The sequence below is a fragment of the Drosophila montana genome, unplaced genomic scaffold (assembly GCF_035044405.1).
Source record: "Drosophila montana isolate Dmon_TW-CO22-7 unplaced genomic scaffold, ASM3504440v1 contig_1133_1, whole genome shotgun sequence".
Classification (NCBI taxonomy): domain Eukaryota; kingdom Metazoa; phylum Arthropoda; class Insecta; order Diptera; family Drosophilidae; genus Drosophila; species Drosophila montana.
The window spans coordinates 21,710-42,025 of record NW_026996124.1 but is presented as its reverse complement, the minus strand read 5'-3'; the positions used below and the strand labels follow the sequence as shown (position 1 = coordinate 42,025).

Here is a 20,316-nt window from a genome sequence, read left to right as displayed (position 1 = left end):
TTCTGCCACTCTAACGACGCCGTCTTCTTCTGCGTGCACCGCCTAGACTCTCCCGATCAGCCACTGATGGGGCGGCAGATTGTCCCCGGCGACGTTTGGCAGGCGATAATGCCACTTGCTCCGCAGACCTCCTGAGCGTTAATTAGGAATCTAATAAAGCTTCTAGCGAATCGCAAGCATTTATTCAGCAGTAGTGGAAACTTGGCACCATACGAAAAAGAAGCATATGCAAGTCGTCCCTCTACTGGAAAAAGATCACCAAGATCCATTATACTCATGTACAAATGAATTGAGATTCTGACTCAATGACAGAGATCTGCGAGAAGGCGAGCCGCACACAACTCAAGTAGGGGATGAGTCTTCGTCTTAAGGGGGGCTACTTTTGATTTGAATGTCAACAACGAAATACGATAACCTTCTGCAGTATGGCTGCGTGTATATACGCATGCGCCAAACGTTCTTATTATCGGCGAAACCATGTATTTCGATCGGTGAAGTTGGCTCTGAAAACACGTATCGTGGTATCATTATTCGTTGCATATGAACCAAAGTAGATTTCAGTTGCTGCCATGAGTTATCCGAACTCTAAGGGACAGATTCATCCCAGTCTAACTTCTGAAGCCAGAGCTCTTGGAGTAGGATTTTTGCTTGATTATCAGAGGGCCTAACAGGCCAATCGCCGCGATGTCACCGAGAGAATGTTCCGTTTCGTCGCTCTAAGTCCCATGAATGAATCGTATAGCTTGAATTGAAAGGCATTTTTTTGGCAACCAAAACACGTGTTTTGGTTATGTCAGACTCTGAGATCGATATCGACTTGGCTGAGTTTGTTGCGGAGAACTAATGAGAATTCGAAAACCATTTGGTTAGTTCGAAACCAGCTTAATTGTCTGAAGGTTCTCTACGCATGCAGCACCAGTCCGTAAATCATCGACATAAAAGTCGTGCCTGATAAGGTCAGCAGCTTTAGGGTGTGATGACTTGCTCATCTCGCTTAGCTTTTTTAAACACCGTATTGCCAAAAACGGGGCAGCCGCAGTGCCGTAAGTTACAGTGTTTAACCTGAAGGACCTCAAAGATTCAGATGGGTTCTTTCTCCACACTACGAGCTGGAAATCTCGATCTGCTTCATGCTAAATCGAAGCAGATTCGAATATAACTTTTCTTCAATGGTCAGTCCAACCATTTGAAGGTCATCGAAAACAACACACTGCTGCGGAATGAAGTAGTGTAGATTACTTAGAAGCTGATCATAAATTTTAGACATGTGACCTTACGTTTAATATTCCTCCATGAATTCCAAGTATATACGCTTAAGCTCGGGATTTCGAGACAAGCGTCTTTCAAGCGACAAATAAAACTCTCAGCAACTTCGCAGGAGTTACCAAGCTGATTGGGATCTGATTTTAATGGCAGTCTTACTTTAAATCGACCTGACGACAATATTTCCAAATTATCTAGACAGTGGCTCTCACATAACTGCTGTTCAACTGTTCGGACCTTTTTGGCTTAAGGCAACTCTTCCAATGACAAAAATGTCTGCAGTGTTTTGTCTATCGAGGTATAAGACTCTTCTTGGCAACTCAGATTAACAGCATGAGTTTTGCAGAATCGGATAATTCGGACCTTATATAATCTGACCGACAACCAGAAGCTCAAAGAACGTCTCAGCTTCGATGAGCATGTCGATCTTCTGTGGCTTATGAAAATATTTATCAGCCAATTGCAGGGTCTCAGGTATTTTCCAACCACTGACATTGACCGTATGGTCAGGCTGGTAACCCGAAATGGTCTTCAAAGTCCACGAATCTAACTGCATTTGACTCGCGACTTCACCCCTCTATGAATCTTCTTTCTTACTTGAGTATTGCATTGAGCAAGTAAGCTGATACTAGCCTCTTCTCTACGCAGCTGCAATCGTTGTGCTAGCTCGTCTGTTACAAAATTAATTTGTGAACCAGAACCGACTAAAACTGTAGCCACTTCTCATTTTAACGCTAACGGCTGCGGTAGCTAGGATTACACTATCAGACTCATTTGCATGCATAGCATGTGATGTCGATGGTTGATCATGTGCGGAGTCAAAGGGTAGCGGTAACGCTCGAGTGTTAGAAACGACAGAGTGTTTATGCAACAGTGTGTTATTAGAACATAAAGAAGACGCCTTAGCGAAATCAAACCCCTGCTGTACGGCATATGCTAAGCAATTCAATATCGAATGGCCTTCGGAACCGCACTATAAACATTTTGGGATCGTTTCTAGCCACAGAAGACGAAAACGAACCTCGATTATTGTTTTTGGAAACAGTCTTTGACTCTGGCTTAGGGCCATCGGACGAAGCTTTGGCTGATTCTTCAGCAGAAAGGTGTTGATACCTATAATTCAATGCTGTTTCACAATCACTCTATAATGGAATGATTGCATAATCGAGTTGATCCTCCCATTTTCGTCTGGCCATTGGGTCAAATTTGTTCATAACGAGGTGAATGAGAATCGCGCTAAAGAGAGCCGAAAAATGTTCATTAAATATAAGACATTCATCGTCGTATACTTTCTTAAGGCTGCCTAATGCTTTTAAATAATTGTCCTCGGTGACTTGAAATGCTCTAACAGTGCCTAGAGCTTCACCGGAGAGACATGAGATCAGATGATCGATCGCACGATCGTTATGAACAAGAGTTTCGAACAGGGTAATATAATTCTTATACTCTGAGTATTTTCCACTGAACTTGGGAAGTGATGTATGCGGAATACGTGTGCTTGGAGCCACAACGGGCATGCCTGCAGGCTTTGCAGGACCTAAGACGAGCTTTTGTCGTTATACAGAGTTCTTCGAGCTAGGTACTCATCATCTGGGTCAAAAGTTTCTACTCGAGTCTGATATCTTAACGCTGTATCTATATGTGAGGCCAGCATTTCTAAACTACATTCTAACTCTGTAGATTCTAGGTTTAATTTACCCTTTATTATTTGGTCATTTAAACGCATTATGCTTGTAATGGACATATTGCGATTCTTTTTTGAATCGTCAAAACTCTCCTTAGTAGACATATTTGACTCTAAATTCGATTTAATAATTATTATTTGCATCTGCATCTGGCTTGCTATGTACGTGTGTATATATGCGTGTACTGAACTTATATACAAGCGCTTGGCCACGGACAACTGTATAATTTACAGTAGTTGAGAGTAATGGCAAGAAGGGGGAAACGACAGAGACTAAGCGAAATTAAATTGTAATGACAATTAATTTTTAACACTTATTAGCATTCGCTCAGTTGCACTAAGTTGCACAAATAATAAATTATATGTATGAATCTCCAAAGCGGTTAGTAAGTGCATGCAAATTTTAATTATGCTCAACTGCTTTACATATGTGCCAAGAATTGATTTTCATTTTTTAGCACAGTGCCTGCTGTTCCGGACGCTCCACTCTGGAAGCTACTTTCCTTGGCATCTCCTGATGGCAGCAGGACAGATAATTAAATAAATAAATTCAACTTTTAATTTAAATTCACTCTCGAGCTACAGCTAGTTGCACTTTTCCACCTGAATTTATTTATTTATTAAATTGTCTTTTAAAACTGTCCACCCGGGGTGTCATGAAAAATTATATTATTTTATATAACTAAAAAACGAACTTTGTGTTGGTTTTAAAGGCAGGTTATGCGTTTTGTGCTTATCGCTTTGCTATAATTCGACAACTAACTTCTTAATCCTAATATCACGCATGCTGATATCACGCATGCTGAGTGCAACTGTCGATGACGAGTCATTATAAATATCTAATTTTCGATTTAACTGAAGCTATTATCACTAACCATACAACATATAGATAGAACAGAGAGAAGGAAAAAATGGTAGCCACTCATTTTCCGTTGTCAGCTCCCTCTGAGCAAGAGAGTAAGAGAGACATGTTCTCTGTGTGATAAAATGGCATCGCTGATTTTTGTTTCGCTCACACCGGAATTTGCTTTTGCTTATTCTTTCTCATTAATGTCTAAAATTGGCGTATACACAATCAACAATGCCCACAAATTGTGTTTTTTGGAAATCTCGGACATTCGGATATTCCGCCTCTGAAAATGGTATCCTGATAAAAAGGTAAGTGAAATAGACATCATCCCCGACCTTTTTGGAGATTTCTTATATGGAGGAACTAAAAAGAACAATTAACAAATTTTCTCTAGAAAACTTATTTTCTAAAAGATTTTGTATCTTTTGGTTTTCTTGATATAAGTAATGTATTTATGCTATTTATTTAATTAGGATGAAGGTAATTATAATTGTGAGCGAGAAATTTTTTTTTTCGTTTCTCAGGAAGTTACATTATTCACACGAAGTTGTTGGTACAATTTTTAATGGCCATCCTTAGTAGAGAGTGTGGTCTAAGGTAATGAGCTTGCATCCGTTTGGATTTGATGGAATTAGGAAAATGTCGTTATTTTATAACCATTATCCTAGACAAGGGCTACATTTCCTGTGGCGGAACTTAACTAACTATCAATGACAAATCGATAATAAAAAGTTACTTTTACTTGAAAATCTTAGAAAAGGTATTTGAAAAGTAGTATCTACCCGCTGAACCCAAAATAAAAAGCTTGTTATTGAAAACGAAAACCCGTACCGCCTAAAACTTCTCATATGCACATAAGATAGAAGTATGAAAAATTCTAGATGATAATCTGCAACCAAAAGAATTATATTAGGTATCACCAATTGTACTTGTACCAACTTCTGTTCACGCTACGAACTCGTTTGCTTTGGCATTGCTTATAAATAAAAGATGCTTAATTTTAATATACCATTGTAGAAGCTAAACGTCATATTTGGTGACTCCAGCTCTTAAGACAACAATATGAAATAATGAAAGGATTTGCCACATCGATGCGAAATTCTTGCAGTTTAGCTTGTTATCGTTGGTAAGGGAACCTAAGCGTTGGCATGTGTGCATTAAAAGGTTTTTGGACTTGCTATTCACGCACACACACTTATTTTGTATATGAATAAAAGCATTTATGCGTTTGTGTGCCTGTTGGCTGCCTGACTGTCCAATGCAAATTTGACAAGATTTGAATTTTTGGGATTTCTGATTTTCGACCTTCACACCCAGGTTCTACCGCACAAATCATATGTATTTCTTACTCTCTTCTCGGGATTTTGGACGAGATGTCAGCTTTTTGCTGTGTCCACTTTGGTTGACCTGCATGTCTTATCTATATGTTGTTTGGTGAGTGATAGGATGGACAAGAGATATAGAAGGGTATTTATTGATCACAGATTGTCAAACTCTTTAATCTTTTGATGAAACCAAGAAGCAAAGAGTGAGGGGTAAGGAGAAGAAGTTAATTTAGAAATACATCTTTGGTTTTCAGCATACGATTCACTTTTTTTTATGGAGAAAACTGAAAATCGATTCCTTTCATATGGCAGGGAAAGACAAAGTAATAATAGACAACACAACATGTTTCAAAATAAGTTTGCAAAGTGCTGCAGCAGAGCACATTAGAACACAAGAGCGTACACTGATGGGACACACTGAAATTTGATTATATTTCTATTTCAAGCTGGTTGGTATTGGTATGGCTTATTTCCATACTCAGAAGAGAGAGCTTCTACATAGTTTGAAAAATATCTACGGGTAGACCGTCAATGCACGGAGAAGTATTCTTTCGTTTAAAGTTATCAAAAGTTAGTTCACAGTAGTACAAAAGAATTTAATGGTCATATTGATGCCTGCATAATTGTACAGTTGCGACCAGTCGCCTTGAAGAATAAAACATTGTTGACTCCACCGGCAGGGATGAAGTCTAAAATGCGTATGAGTTTTTGCTTGGAGAGATCATATGGTGAAGAAAAAAGGTTCTATGGAAATGAAACCTAGCCTTACTTAGAGCTGGAAAGGTGCAGACAAAATATGACAGTATGAATGTCTGCCACCTAGTGTCCAGTTCGATAAGCTGCAAGTGGTTTAGCCATCTCCTGAGATATCGTTTGAAGAAACTTAATCGCTGCATGACTCTCGAAGTAAATACAGATGCTTTCTGAACCTTTGCTTAGGTGAGTAATAAGAGTCAGGCTTCTTATATTGCAGTCACCTCCTCTTGAAAGCCACTTCAGGGATCCGGGAGTTTGAAATATCTCCTAACACTGCGTTCCCACGTCTTAGATATATCGACCCGTATGATTCCAATGAGGGGATTGTGCTTTAGTATGTTGGAGTTACCATTACTGTGAATAGTCCATTGCTTCACATATGTATCTCATGCTTATCGCGTAACGAGCTATGTCCGCTTAAAAGTCTCCATTTACTCTATTTTTTTTTTTTTATTAAAAATGTTCAGTTTTTACCTATAGTGCATATCATAATATCTGTCTTGTAGATCGTTCTTCTCCCTTTTTTAAGGAATTGGCTCTCTCACTATTGTCCTTATCCAGGACGTCGATTAGGAAGCGTCGCCACCTCAGCGAAATAACAGCTAAGGTTTTGCGATACTGAGCGCTTGGTTGGCAGCACTGCCTCCCGCAGATCTTTGCCCCTTCGGTACGTAACGGGTTGTCTTGCCCCAAAAACTCAGATCGACCGGTGGCTTTGCGGGTTTTCAATACCTACACCCTCCGCGAGTGGACAGCCTTCCGGTTTTTCAAGTCATCACTTTTTTTTCAGCGAACCGATTGAAAATATAGTATGCAGAAGGAAGCATCGCCGACGAAGCAAAGTATAAATATCGATCTAGCTATGCCCGTTTACCTATCTGTCAGTCCGTCGGTATTTATATTTATAATTTATGAAGTTGGGTGTCCAGCGATGAACAGCAATTTCCTGGGCTTCCTTTTTTTTGTTGCTGTAGTGTATGTTGACTAGCTACCAGAGTTATCTGGGCTAGAGTGGAATTGTAGTGTCGGCCTTATGCTCGATCAAACAAATATATTTTTGGCCAAACTTAGTCTGAATCTGAGCTAAAGGCGTTTGAAAGCTACAGCCGGCGCGGCATCCCAAGCGGAAGCGATAACGATGACCTTGCGCCCTGTTCAAGGTATCAGGTTCGGATCGTAGCAACTAGAGCATTGACCCCACCGCTTTGGATCTTTCGTCCTCGGACGTGGCAAAATTCACTACAGCCGCCTGAATCGCGAACCTCGTCGTCTCCTCATGCACAACTAGAAGAGAATAAAACTGTTGACTCTCGCAGGCTTTTCTCATTCATTCTGTACAGCATGGGCAAATTTAGAACCGGCTCGTGGCAGATAACGTTCAGTAAGGATGAAACTGCTACACCTGGGAATTTGTCGAGGGCCTTGATTCGGTTCAAGAAAATAGTCCCATTCACCATAGCCGTGCGCGGACTCCAAAAAATAGTGGGATTTGTGATATTCGACTTAGCAAGAGTGACTGTGAGTATCAGATTTTGTATTTCAGTTAATAACATTCTATTTCTGGCCAGCAGTGTTTTAAATAGATGGGAGGAGTCACCCGAGCTGTCATCTTTTTCTTTCAGTATTTTGTTAACTTCCTTTCTGCATTACTGTGTTAATCACTATCTGTCTACTGTTTAAGTCGATAAGTTGATGCTCGGCCATTTTTATTTTCTCTAAATCTGTAGCATTTGTTGTACCAGCCATAAACATTAGTGTTGTGCCTAAAAAGTCCAGAATTTCTAGCTATTCTATGTTGTACTATATACTTTGAGCGGACAATATGCTTTTAGCATGCTTAGTGTTAACGTCTAATATTCCTCACAATCAGGGGTACGATTCAGATATTTTAGACGTTTCATCTATTATGATCAAGAGCTCGGAGAGACTGCTTGATTCCCTTACGAAGCGCTGATCCCACACCAGCACCTTGCCCTCCGCTACAGGTATATACATAGGTAGAATGGGAATAGTCGGTGATCCGTTCATCCGCTACGACTATTAGGGCAAGGGCTATAGCAACGTACCTGCAAAACGAGTGAAAAATGTTTATAAAAAAGACTAGATCTATTTACCTACCTTTAACGTAATATATCTAAAGGAATAAAAAATTGCTTAATCGCTCCCTTCAGGTTTGTCCTTATAGGCCACCCTCCCATTAATGATAACAGACGTTCCCAAGGGAGCATCTACTTTTTCTTCTGAGCAATTTGGGGTTAACTTGTTTCCAAAACATCTGTTTTTCTTTACGAATTCTCTTTCTCCAACGTCGAACACTCTATTTTGTCTTTTCTGGTTAAACCTCTCTAGTTGTGCCTTCGCAATTTTTCTTTAATCTCCTCCCTGATTTTATCTGTAGGCGCACGTATTACCTCAATCGGCTTTTTATCCGTGAGCGAGTGTATTCACCTATTGTATTCTACATTGTCCCGTAATATCAATTCAACTGTATCGTTTATTCCTTTGTCAAAACACCTCGCAATCTCTCCTAGCGTATTATGAAAACGTTTTACCTTCCCGCTGGAGACGATATGAGGGCTTAACGCGTTTATAAAATCAATACGGAATTAATTTTTTAATAGTGAGGTGATCGTTTCGGAATTTTGTTTATTTTCGTTAACATGTTGTCGGGATATTGAATCCGCGAGAAGTTTTCTTTGGCTGGTTTATAATGGAGTTTCGCATTATGCACATCAATGAAGGGTTTCCACCTTTAAATTATGGGGTTTGTATTCTTATCGGATACGGAAAAGGTGAGTGGCTGATGATCAGTAAAAAATTAATGTTCTTAGCCCCAGACAAGCGCCTATACAATAGTTAGCAGTTCCCTCTCATCGGTGGGATAGTTGGTCTCCCTTTGCTTGTCACCATTTTGTTATGCCCAGAGAAACTGCCAAGAGTGGCAGCCGAACACTGGCCTCAAAAGCCGAACGATCAGTATGAAACCGCATCTCGCTCTGCGCACAACGTCGCTGCGGCTGATGTTTTTCTTAATATATACAAGTTTTAAGTCCTTAAAGCCCAAAAAACATATGTGTGTATGCATGTACGGAGTGTGCCTCGTAGGCATGTGAAAATCGCAATTTTGATTGAAATATTACCAGTATATTTCGGGTGCACTTTGACATTCGATTTCGGGGCAATTACTTTACACGTCTGCGCTTTTTGAAGTGGAGGGAAACTATTTGGCAGTTCAATAGTTTTGTAGTTTAGTCTTCTGTTGTTTGGTGTGTTTGTTATGTGTAACATTTCTTATGTATGTCTCTTGTTATAGTGTTGTTCTTGTTATAAAATTGTTTTTGCATCGAAATTTGGTGTGTTGTTTCATTTCATACAGTGGGTCATAAGTGCCCCGACCCTGAGCCAGCAAAACAAATAACTATTTACATTTATATTATAATTTTTTTTTTTGCTGTGGTGACCAATATCACGTATTTCTGCAAGGGTAATTCATCGTCGGCTTGTCAAAGAATTCAAAGAAAAGACAAAAATTGTTAATGTTCAATTTTTGCGTCTTGCTACTTGTGCGCATGCACACACAAGAGGATATCGGTGAGATGTGAGCAATACCTGAATATAAAGAAGAGTTGCATTACCTACAACAAATGGAAGCACTATATTTGTCTCGTAAGCGTGTAGCGGATCTAAAATTAAGTGTTTTGAAAACTGAGAGCGAAGCAACTGCCCTATCAGCAACAACATAGACCGCGTCGACTTAACGCTTATCGATGCATTGATAAGCTCGTTTTCGGGAGAGGATAAATATAAGGTGACTCACTGAGTTCATGATTTTGAAGACTTCCTGAATATTTACGGCGTTTCCGATGACAAGCGATAGATTCTAGCTGCTTTAAGTTTTTAAGCAGAAGTTGATTTCCTGGCATGTTGGAAAGAGGGTTGGGGCTCGCATAATCGCTATGAACGAAATTGCAATTCAAAACATTGTTGTGATGTGTAGCATAGCAGCGCAAGCAGATATGGCCACAAGTGATTTGGTCAAATTCATAGTAGATGTATTACAGGATAGAACAGACACAACGGCATCCATGTCATTTTGCAGCTCATTGAACGACTTGCGAGAAAAGATAATAACCTTAGATAAGATAATAAAATCGTTTATATCTGTGCCAAGTCGGAGGGAGGACGTAGCTAAAGGAAAAGTGAGTGCAGTAGCCAATCACCATCAAGGAGTCAGCGCAACGCGCTGTTACAACTGTTGTCAATTTGGACACTTCATGAACGATTTTACTCAGCCGAAGAGCCCAGATGGGGCATGTTTCAATTGCTGGAGTCTGAGTCATCAATATGCGCAGTGCCCCAAACGCAAGATGACCGTGGTAGCTGCAGTACAAGATAACGAGCGTCCGAGTGAGCAGAACAGCGAGGATTTGGCAGCGGTACAATTAATCAACTTATGAAGTCTGTTTGGCGAGCAAAGATGCATTAGTGTTTTCAGTTTATTTGTTACAAGTAACGAAAATTGGAATCAAGGAGAGGAGTTAAATAATTTTCGTACACTTATAGAAGTCGAAGAAAATGATCTAATTAATATGGGATTGGAATTTGGCAGTTCGATTTCAGAAAATTGCATAGAGTTAATAAGAACCCATTATGCAAAGAATTTGATTTTAAAGCAACTACAAAGTATCAAATGACAATTCAACTGACAAATACTACGCCATTTTATTGCGTTCCGCGACGTCTTTCCTACCATGAGAGGGAGAATGTAGAAAAAATTGTGGAAAATTTCTTAGAAAAGAAAGTAGTTAGACATAGTGAGTCCCCTTAAGCTTACCCATTGGTCTTAAGAAAAAGAAAAAGTCGGGAGAACTTCGTATGTGAGTTGACAATAGCGGTCTCAATAAGAATATTATAAAAGACAACTTCCCGTTACGCCTTTTTGACGATTGTCTCAAATTTTTTATAAAACGAGATTTGTTTCTCAATTACAGACCTCAAAAGCGGATATCATCAGATTGGTGTAAAAGAGAAGTCGGTTCCATACACTTCTTTTGTGACACCTCAAGGCCAATGTCTCTTGGATTGAAAAATGGTTCAGCTATATTTCAAAGATTTATTTCCAACTTAAATAGATTTGTAGTTTATATGGAAGACATTCTAGTAGCGAATAAAACCGTAGAGCACTACATAAAGATATTGAAAAGATGATTTATTGGCATGAAAGAGCACAATTTAGAAGTTAATAGGAAGAATTGTCTGTTTTTAAACCGAGATTTTGGCTTTTTAGGGTACAAGGTCAATCGACGCGGAATAGTGCCTTTTCATTCTCACACTGAATTTATAAAAAATTACCCAGTTACTCAAAATGTAAAAGCATTGCATTCATACATTGGATTCTTTTCATATTTTAGACATTTCATGATTTCATTTGCCAAAATAGCAAAACCACCGGTACAACTTTTAAAAGAAAGTGGTCCGTTTCCCCTCAAAAAGAACAGCCGGAAACATTTGAAACACTAAAGAAAGCACTAGCTTCCTCCCGTGTTAGCTATTTTCAGCCCAAATAGAGAAGCAGAACTACATACAGACGCAAGTTCGTATGGGTATGGAGCAGTGCTAATGCAAAGACAAGACGATGGAAAGATGCACCCTGTACCTTATGATTCAGGCAAAACAACGGGGACAGAATTCGCTATTATAGTTTCGAATTGGAGACTCTAGCTATTAAATAAGCATTGCGGCGCTTGAGATCATATTTAGAGCATAGGTCATTCAAAATAGTTACTTATTGAAATTCACTAGTACAAACTCTAACTAAAAAGTTACGACTACTCTTTTATGCAAAGACCTGGGACTAATATGGCTCTTGTGGACGCACTAAGTAGACAAACCCAAATGATGGACAACCTAGGAGAATGTGATATTGAAGGTAGAGGCAGTAGGCTTATAGATACCGTGGAGAACCCTGAGAGTGATCATAGAAAAAAAGGTAGTGCAACCCGAGAGCAAAAGTAGAGATCTGAGTAAAAATCATTGAGGAAATATTAAAAAAGTGGTGAGGGGAGTGGTAGATGCTAATAACGGAAACCTTGAAGAGAGAGATGAACCGGTAGATGCATCTGAAACATTTAAACCGTTTGCATTTAAGGAGGAACAGTTATTGAAATCACTGACTATGGTTGGGGTGGTGGCCGCAACCCAAGATGATATTGACTTTATATTACAAACTGAGCAAATGGGTGATCCAGAAGTCTTAAGGATTAGAAGACTGCTAGAAGAAGGAATTAAAGCAGACTTCGAATTGCAAGAAGAAATACTGAGAACAAATTATTCCAGAAACTGATAAGGTTGTGTCATACAAAATTAGGACACTTAGCCGTAGAGAAATGTGTTAACGACCTAATCAGGATATATTGGTTCCCAGCAATGCGAAGCAAAGTGACACAATTTATAAGAAACTTTTTATTCATTTACCAAATTTGTTAAGTTATTCTCAGTTAACAGCACAAGCACTCAGGAAGCTAGGGATGCGTTGAGTAAATACTTCGAGTTCTAAAGTCGCCCTACACGGGTAATATTGGATCGCAGAACATGCTTTACGTCCTAAGAATTCACTAATTTCCTACAAGAACGAGGGTTTAAGCACATTAAGGAAAGTACGGGTTCACCGCAGGCTTATGGTCAAGTCGAGCGTGTTAAGCCCGTCCTGACACCGATGCTTGATAAATTGTCTGAGCCCCTACTGCAAGATGATTGTTATAAACTCTCGAACAAGGTTGAGCACGCTATTAAAATCGCTGTTAATAGTAGCACTCAGAAGACACTTATTTTGTTGTTATTCGGAATACATTAGAAAGCCTGTTGTTGATGAATTGACTGAATACTTGGAGGATAAGTTAGCTTCAGATCAAATAAAATTAAAGTCTATAAGAGAAAAAGCAACTGAACATTTTCTGTACATAAATACCGAGGTCCATACCTGATTAATCGGTCGTTATGAAGTGGTACTCGTTGAGTAAGCCAGTTAAATCAGTTGCGTTTCGAAATGTATTAAAACCAGCAAAACTTAAGCCGTGGTTGCAGTGCAAAGATAATATGATAGCTTTATTTTGTTAACATATGCGTAAGCAATGGAAGTACGTTAATAGGTATAAGCAAATCCTAATGTGTTATTGTAAAATCGTGGTCGATCTGTAGTCAGGTTGGCCGAATGTAAGGTTTGGAATAATTTGAATTTAAATTAGAACAAATCCGCTGTTAAATTAAGTTATCGATAAGTATGCATCTGTAACTCCGTTACATCACTAAACATACAATGCATAGAAACGTCCAACAGCAGAATAATCGAACCACGATAAATCGCAACGAGGTAGCCCTATGGGTGCCTGCGACCATTTTGTTATGCCCAGAGAGAGTAAGACTGCTGAGAGTGGCAACCGAACGCCGGCTTCGGGAGCCGAACGTTTAGTATGAAGCCGCATCTCGCTCAGCGCACAACGTCGCTGCGACTGATGCTTTTTCTTAATATATGTAGGTTAGTTTTAAATCCTTACAGTCCAAAAGCATATGTGTGTATACATGTGCAGAGTTTGCCTCGCTCTCAGCTCTTTCTTCCTGCATAGCTTCTCAAAAAATCCAGCCAGAGATATTTTCTTCAATTGTGTGCCTTTTGAGACAAAATGCATCTAATTCGCTAAATTTACCATTTTCGCCTTTCAATATGTTGGTGAGTGGCCGCGCTATTAAGGAAAAGTCTTTGACGAAGCACCTATAATATCTCGCAAGGCCAAGATATAAGCTGAGGGAAAACAAATTATTTGGCTCTTCGTATTTTTGTATTGCCCTTACCTTTGCTGGGTCAGTTTCTGCCCCTCCCTTAGCTCCTATGAATGCCAAGAGCTCAACGGTCCCCTAAAAGTATTGGGGTTTCTTTGTCGCTACTCTCATGATCTCATCAGACAAAGCCTTAAGTACAGCGTCAATGTACTTAATATGATCTGATGCTTCCCGCATTTTACAGTCAAAACGGTAGACGACAGAACTCGATCCCATTCCGCGAGCAAGAATATGATAGTAGCCTGATTTCAGACTTATGTGGTAAAAAATTTGGCATTTCTCAGTTTCGCTAGAATCATATGAATGCTTGGCATCGGATATCTGTCTGCTATAGTTCGCTCACTCGGCTTCGTAAAGTCGATTACCAGACTCTTGTTTTTGTTACCGTCTATATTGTTCCCATTTTTGTCAAAAACCCACGTTGGATTATTATATGGAGGCCTTGATGGTCGAACTAATCCGTTTCTTAAAAGATCTTTATATTAACAAAATCAGTCGCCCCCATTGGTTGAGAGTATTATTTCGAATAAATCGGATTGTTATCTTGAGAGCGAATCGTGACCACCACTGAAGTGTTTAGAGGAAACGCCTCGTTAGAGGTCGAAAGTGCTGCAATGTTTTGCCAAATCATTCGTTTGAATGATTAATGTCCTCGACGTGCGCGAAATTAACATCGGCACATCTATGAAATTTTAATTTTTCTGTCATTGCGCCATAGTTGAAAAGTTCAATGTCCACTTTAGCAATTTGAGGCCTATTCTGCTATCAAACAGCATTAACTAACTCAGTATGAAAAAGGGCGGAGCTTTTCAGAAGATGGGAATTAAACACTTTTCTTTAATCATGATAGTGCCATGAATGGAACTAACGGAACAGGGGAAGTTGACTGAAGTATCGCCTTTAAGATGCTTTACGGCCCTTACGTAGTTTTAAGCCAGCTCTGTGTCTATCAAGAATCTTAGAGTCCTCCCAATCAAGTGTCGTTCGATGAACGACTGCTAGAATTTCCCCTAAAAACATCATTATCTATGTCATCTAATACAGCTGCGACTGCATTTTGGTAATCTTGATCATCTTAAGTCGCTAGTGTCCTTGACCAGTCCTGACGTGTTCCGTCTTTTTTGAGCAAGTGTATTTTCATCGAGCCTGCCCGATCCAAAATGTTAACAGCTTGGTCATGTCCTTTCCTACAGTAATATGGTTTTAAGATTTCATATGCGTATACGGCTCAATGCATCGATTACATAATCATCCTGGTCACCATGGAATTAGTTCTGCTTTAAAGTTTCTGATCTGGCTTCAACTGCGAAAACTGCAGCATCTGGGGTAGCTGCCACAGCGTTTAATGCCAGCCTGCGCAAAGTTAATCGCTATTGGATCGAAAATGCGGGTCTGTAAACTCAAGTTTTTTATTCGGCCTCAAGACTCTTACTACAAGACTAACACGGGCGGAAACCCGTGATTCTAGCATTTAGTTGTTTATTCGATGCACTTTAAACATATTTTTAAATAGATTTGGAGTTCAAGATGTAAAGGGGAGATTTCAATTTTCCACGGGCGTGTACTTAGTGGAAAGGAAATATCTAACCTTTTTAGCACAAAACGTTCCACGGGAAAGGCCGGACAATACCCACTAATATATATGTATATATATATATATATATATATATATATACAGTATAATTTGCTTAGTACTTTGCACTTTAAAAAGGCAGTTAACTTAATTTATTATTTTCCTAAAAGTGAATCAACTTCATAGTAATCTATATTTTTATTAAGTTGCACTTAATTCTATTTAACAGTACAAAGTTAAATTAATTAATTTGATAGTTTTTATTAACTTTAGGTATTTAAATTACATTTAATTCAATTTCAATACAGTTTATTTTAAAGATAAGAAAAACAAATAAAAAATCAACACATCTGATCATAGATGGCGCAAGTAACTTACATGATATTCATAGAAATTGGCAAAAAATTACTGCCGATAGGAGGCGCTTAAATGCAAAAGGCTGTTAAGTTAGATGCAGTTAACTTAATTAATTTCATACAAAATTAGCTCTTATTGCAGCGAAAAGTAAATTTCAGGCAGCTATCTTACCGACGCAGCTAAGTATCGCGGCAGCTAAGCAAGTTATACTGTATATACGTTTTCTTTAATAACTCATGATCAAATTCTCATCAATAGGTCTATTGTGCTATATAAGTATATTCTCAAAAAGTCAATTGTTCTGAAATTGTGGCTTAAATAAGTGGGTAGTTCCAATTGGTATATTAAATTGATTTATAGCTATGTGTCGCTTGACTTTTTGTTAGATTCACCTGTTGTAACCTATATTAATAAAATATGGGTTCTTTACTCAACCTCTCTCGCCTATTCTCTGCTTATCGTATGGGTGATTCTGCAGCCTATTACCCTCTAGGTGACTTCGTTCTTCGATAGCCTAAGTGTATGTAGCTGCAAACAGGCGCAAACAGGAGACAATGCATATGGCAAACCTTTGGGCTGTGCCGGAAGGCCTTAAAGGTTTTAAGAAACTTGCCAATTCTACTATGGCAGTGTGACTACTGTGTCGTGTCTGTTGATTCTCACACGAAAATTGATGAGCTTAGTGCTAAAGTGTTAAACCTTGAGAAACTTTATGACGGTCTGAAAGCAACAATAGAGCAGAATTACATTGTCAAAACTGTTCCCAATCTTGCTCCTAATAACATAATAAATACAAAGACTCAACAGCGCGTCATAGAAAGCGATTAATAATCTGTTTCAACAGCTGCAGGGGGCATTGACCTAGGTTACTTCCCCGTCTATGCAGCCGAAACGTATGCAGAGTTTGTGAGCGAATGTTCTGTAACAATTCGAAAAAGGCAAAAGAGGAAACTGGAAAACAAGAACAATCAACTTGTGGTTGGTGAAGCTCCTAATTGCTATGACTTGAAGAAAAGCACAGCTTACAATATTTACATGTTGGAAAATTGTCAACCAAAACGCAACCAGAGGCGGGGTTGAGATATGTTACTAACAATCTTAAGGTTAATATTGATGCGCTTACGTGCTTCAAGCTGGTTAAACTAAATGCGGATTTATCATCACTGCGACTTGTCAACTTTAAGCTGGGGGTTCATGAACCGTTATTTGCAAAAGTCTATAACTCTTCGTTTTGGCCTATATCAGTAAAAGTGTCTAGATTCGTGCACAGGCCTAAATCTGCGAACGATGATACTGCGATAAATCTGGAAGCAGCTATTCTATTGCTCTCGAAATGCTTTTTCATGAGACCGGACTAACACGCACGCTTTACCCTGCTTCGTTAGTACAACAACTTTTTCGTCTAATTTCGCTGCACTCGGCTTCCTTCGATATTTGCTGCGCTGGACGGATTGGTAACCTGATGCGTGCTGCAGCTACTCTTCATACACTCTCTTTATCAGAACGCTGCCCTTATCTTCACCGGACTGCGTTTTGACAATCGGTAAGAGGCTTTACGATTAACTTACAAGGCCATCCCTTCCCTTGCGTTGGCCACTTCCTCGCATGGATTATTTGGAGTTCTAGAGCGCTTTGCTCGGGCTACGATGTTGTTCTTTATCGGCGCCAGTGCGGCAACTAGCTAGTCGCTCTTCTGATACTCTTCACGTCTTGGGAAATAATTCCTTAATACCATCACACCATTCAATTGCGCCTGCGTTAATGCTGGATTCAGATAAAGCTACTGCTAGTCCCAAGATTTATTATCAGAACATATCTGGTCAAGTGCTTCACATGGGAACATCCCAATATGATTTTGATGTCATAGTACTAGTTGAGACATGGCTCAACTCGGATTTCTATGGCGCTGAATACTTGACACCAGAACCTTTCGTGTCTTTCGTAAAGACAGAGACGCTGTGAAAGTACAGCGCTCGAGAGGGGGTGGTGTTATAATAGCTGTGCGACACACATTGCGATGTGAAATGCTACGGCTAAATTACGATGATTCACACAGGACCAGTTGGCCGTGCTTGTGGTCGGCGGCACTGACACTATGTGTATATGTGTCTCATATATGCCGCCTAATAGCCCTTTCGATCTATACAAAGCGCACGTGGACAACATTTCGCTATGTGTTATGTGAGATTTCAACCTTGGCAATCTGGCATGGTCGTCGTTTCGTAATTCCACATCCTAACTGTAATCCAATGTTCATCATCCACACGAAATTGTTGTCATTGATGAATTATGTAGTATGGGCTTATCCCAAATTAATACGATTTTCAATCAATTGCATAAAATATTAGATCTACTTTTTCTAAATTTTGACGTTAATTTTAATTCAAATATATGTTTAAACCCTCTCACTAGAAGTGACATGCATCATGTTCCTATCCTATTGTTAGTCGAATTTTATACATTCTTCTCTCTTACACAGTCATATAACATATATGACTATAATCTTACTCACTGCAACTTTAATATTATCAATGTTTTTACACTCTGGATGGGCAGAGATTCTTATCGCATAGCAATTTGGACTACTGCTTTCATAACTTTATTTCAGCTCTTCATTATTTTCTGCATGATCATGTCCCACAGAAAAGGCAGGGATTGCATGGTTTGACTTGGTACACAAAGGGTCTAAGAAAACTGAAAAACCTACGCAACAAATTTTTTAGGAAATTCTGTTAATATCGAGGCCCTCCGATTGGGAAACATATTCTCTACATAAGCGAGAGTTTGAATTTTTAAAAAAATTTTCTACAGCCAATTTATACTAAATATCGAGGATGGGATTAAGATTTGCCCAAAAAACTTCTGGTCGTTTGTCAATTCGAAAAGAGCAACCTCGTCGATGCCGTCAACTGTGACACTTGGGAGCCGTCAGCTAATTCGGATTAAGGTATAGCAGATCGTTTTGCCAGATATTTTAGCTCGAACTTTCCAAAATATTTTAATTGCGTCGAGAGCTCTTCAATTTTTAAAGATGGTAGGTAATACCACATTCATAATTATAGGGGCATTATAAAACTATGTATTATCTCTAAATTATTTAAGCGTATGGTCGTCAAACATATCTCCTTTGTAATTAAAACGTATTTTGATCCTAGACAGCATGGCTTCTCGCCGAGCAGATCAACAGTGACCAATTAAGCAATTTTTACAATTTTTGCATCCCGAGCTTTGAGCGTCGTTGTCAGGTTGATGCAGTGTATACTTACTTTTCTATATCCTTCGATAAAGTCAGTCACGTCGTTCTCGTTAAGAAACTGTCTAGGCTGGGTTTTCACTCATCTTTATTAAGCTGGTTAAAATCCTATCTGTCTGATCGTTATTACCGCGTACGCATCTACAATAATTTGTCCGCGACTTATGTCCGCTTCTATTTAACTGATTTATTGTTGATATAGGGAGTTGCTTCCGTTCGTCCGATTATCTATTATTTGCCGATGACCTTAAAATATTCAAATGCATTTCGTCTCAGCATGATTTACTGATTTTGCAGAAGGACTTACACAACTTGTCTGAATGGTGTAGAAATAATCAGTTACGGGCAATAACTTACTCGTTAATCAGAAGCCTTGGACTTAGGAGTAATTTTCGACTCTAAGTTCTTATTCATTCAGCATATAAACTATATTATGCCTAAGGCGTAAGCGATGTTTGAGTTTGTTAAGTGCAATTCTAGCCAGTTTAAAGACCCGTTCACAAGATTATCTTTATATTCGGCCTTTGTGCGGTCTATATTAGAGTATGCCTCTTATATCTGGACCCCATCCGCAATTGTGCACACAATAGGATTGAAAGGCTGCAAAATCAGTTTTTAAAATTTAATTTACATTGCCTTAACTTTGCTGACGCCTTACCGTCATACAGAGCTAGGTGGTTATTACTACATTTGACATTTCCAGAAGATAGAAGAGTGATATCAGCGTTGCTTTTTCCACACAATGACATATGTCAGTCTTCTTTCGACCTAATCATAGTACTGCATCAGGCTAAGTTCACTTTCCTTGTCGGAGGACGTGTAACGAAATCTTATAGGCGTAAGTGCAGTCTAACCTAGCAATTATCGCATCAGAATTCAATATCGTGTTATGCGACACCAGTAATGCTTTTGCCGATCCGCTCATTTTATTTGTTATGATCGTGACTGATTGCAAATGGGCCTTACTACTGTGATATGTTTACAAAATTGCATTTGCGTCTACAGCTGAATGTCTCCAAGACACGTATTCATCTTGAGCATCATCGAGCTTTTCTTTACGTTTAATGTTCGCATTCACATTAATTGTTTGGTGTACTTCTACCTTTGATCTGAAACGCCAATCGAGCCATGCGTTGCTAACTGCGCCTACTATTGAGGCTGTTAAAAGGTTGGTGTCCATTATAGTTTGGTTTGGGGTTTGTTCTAGAGGACTACTTTCGTATTTTTCAGGCTGTCGTTACTGTCGTATTCTTGCTTTATTTCTCTAAATGAATCTCCCAACTCTTGAACTTAGATCAGACAATTAGTGAACTCACACTTTTCACAACACTATAATGCTAATCATTCATATTCGACGAAATTAATCAGAACCAGAACAAAAGTACACTGCGGTGTGGTTTAAAAATATATGTATTTTAG

At 39.1% G+C, this 20,316-nt stretch overlaps 1 protein-coding gene across 3 annotated transcripts in view; it reads left to right on the top strand.

Annotated features, from left to right (window-relative positions):
- The window catches only part of LOC135441058 (cytochrome P450 307a1-like), a 43,200-nt gene that overhangs the window by 5,414 nt on the left and 17,470 nt on the right, over window positions 1–20,316 (top strand). The window lies entirely within an intron of this gene.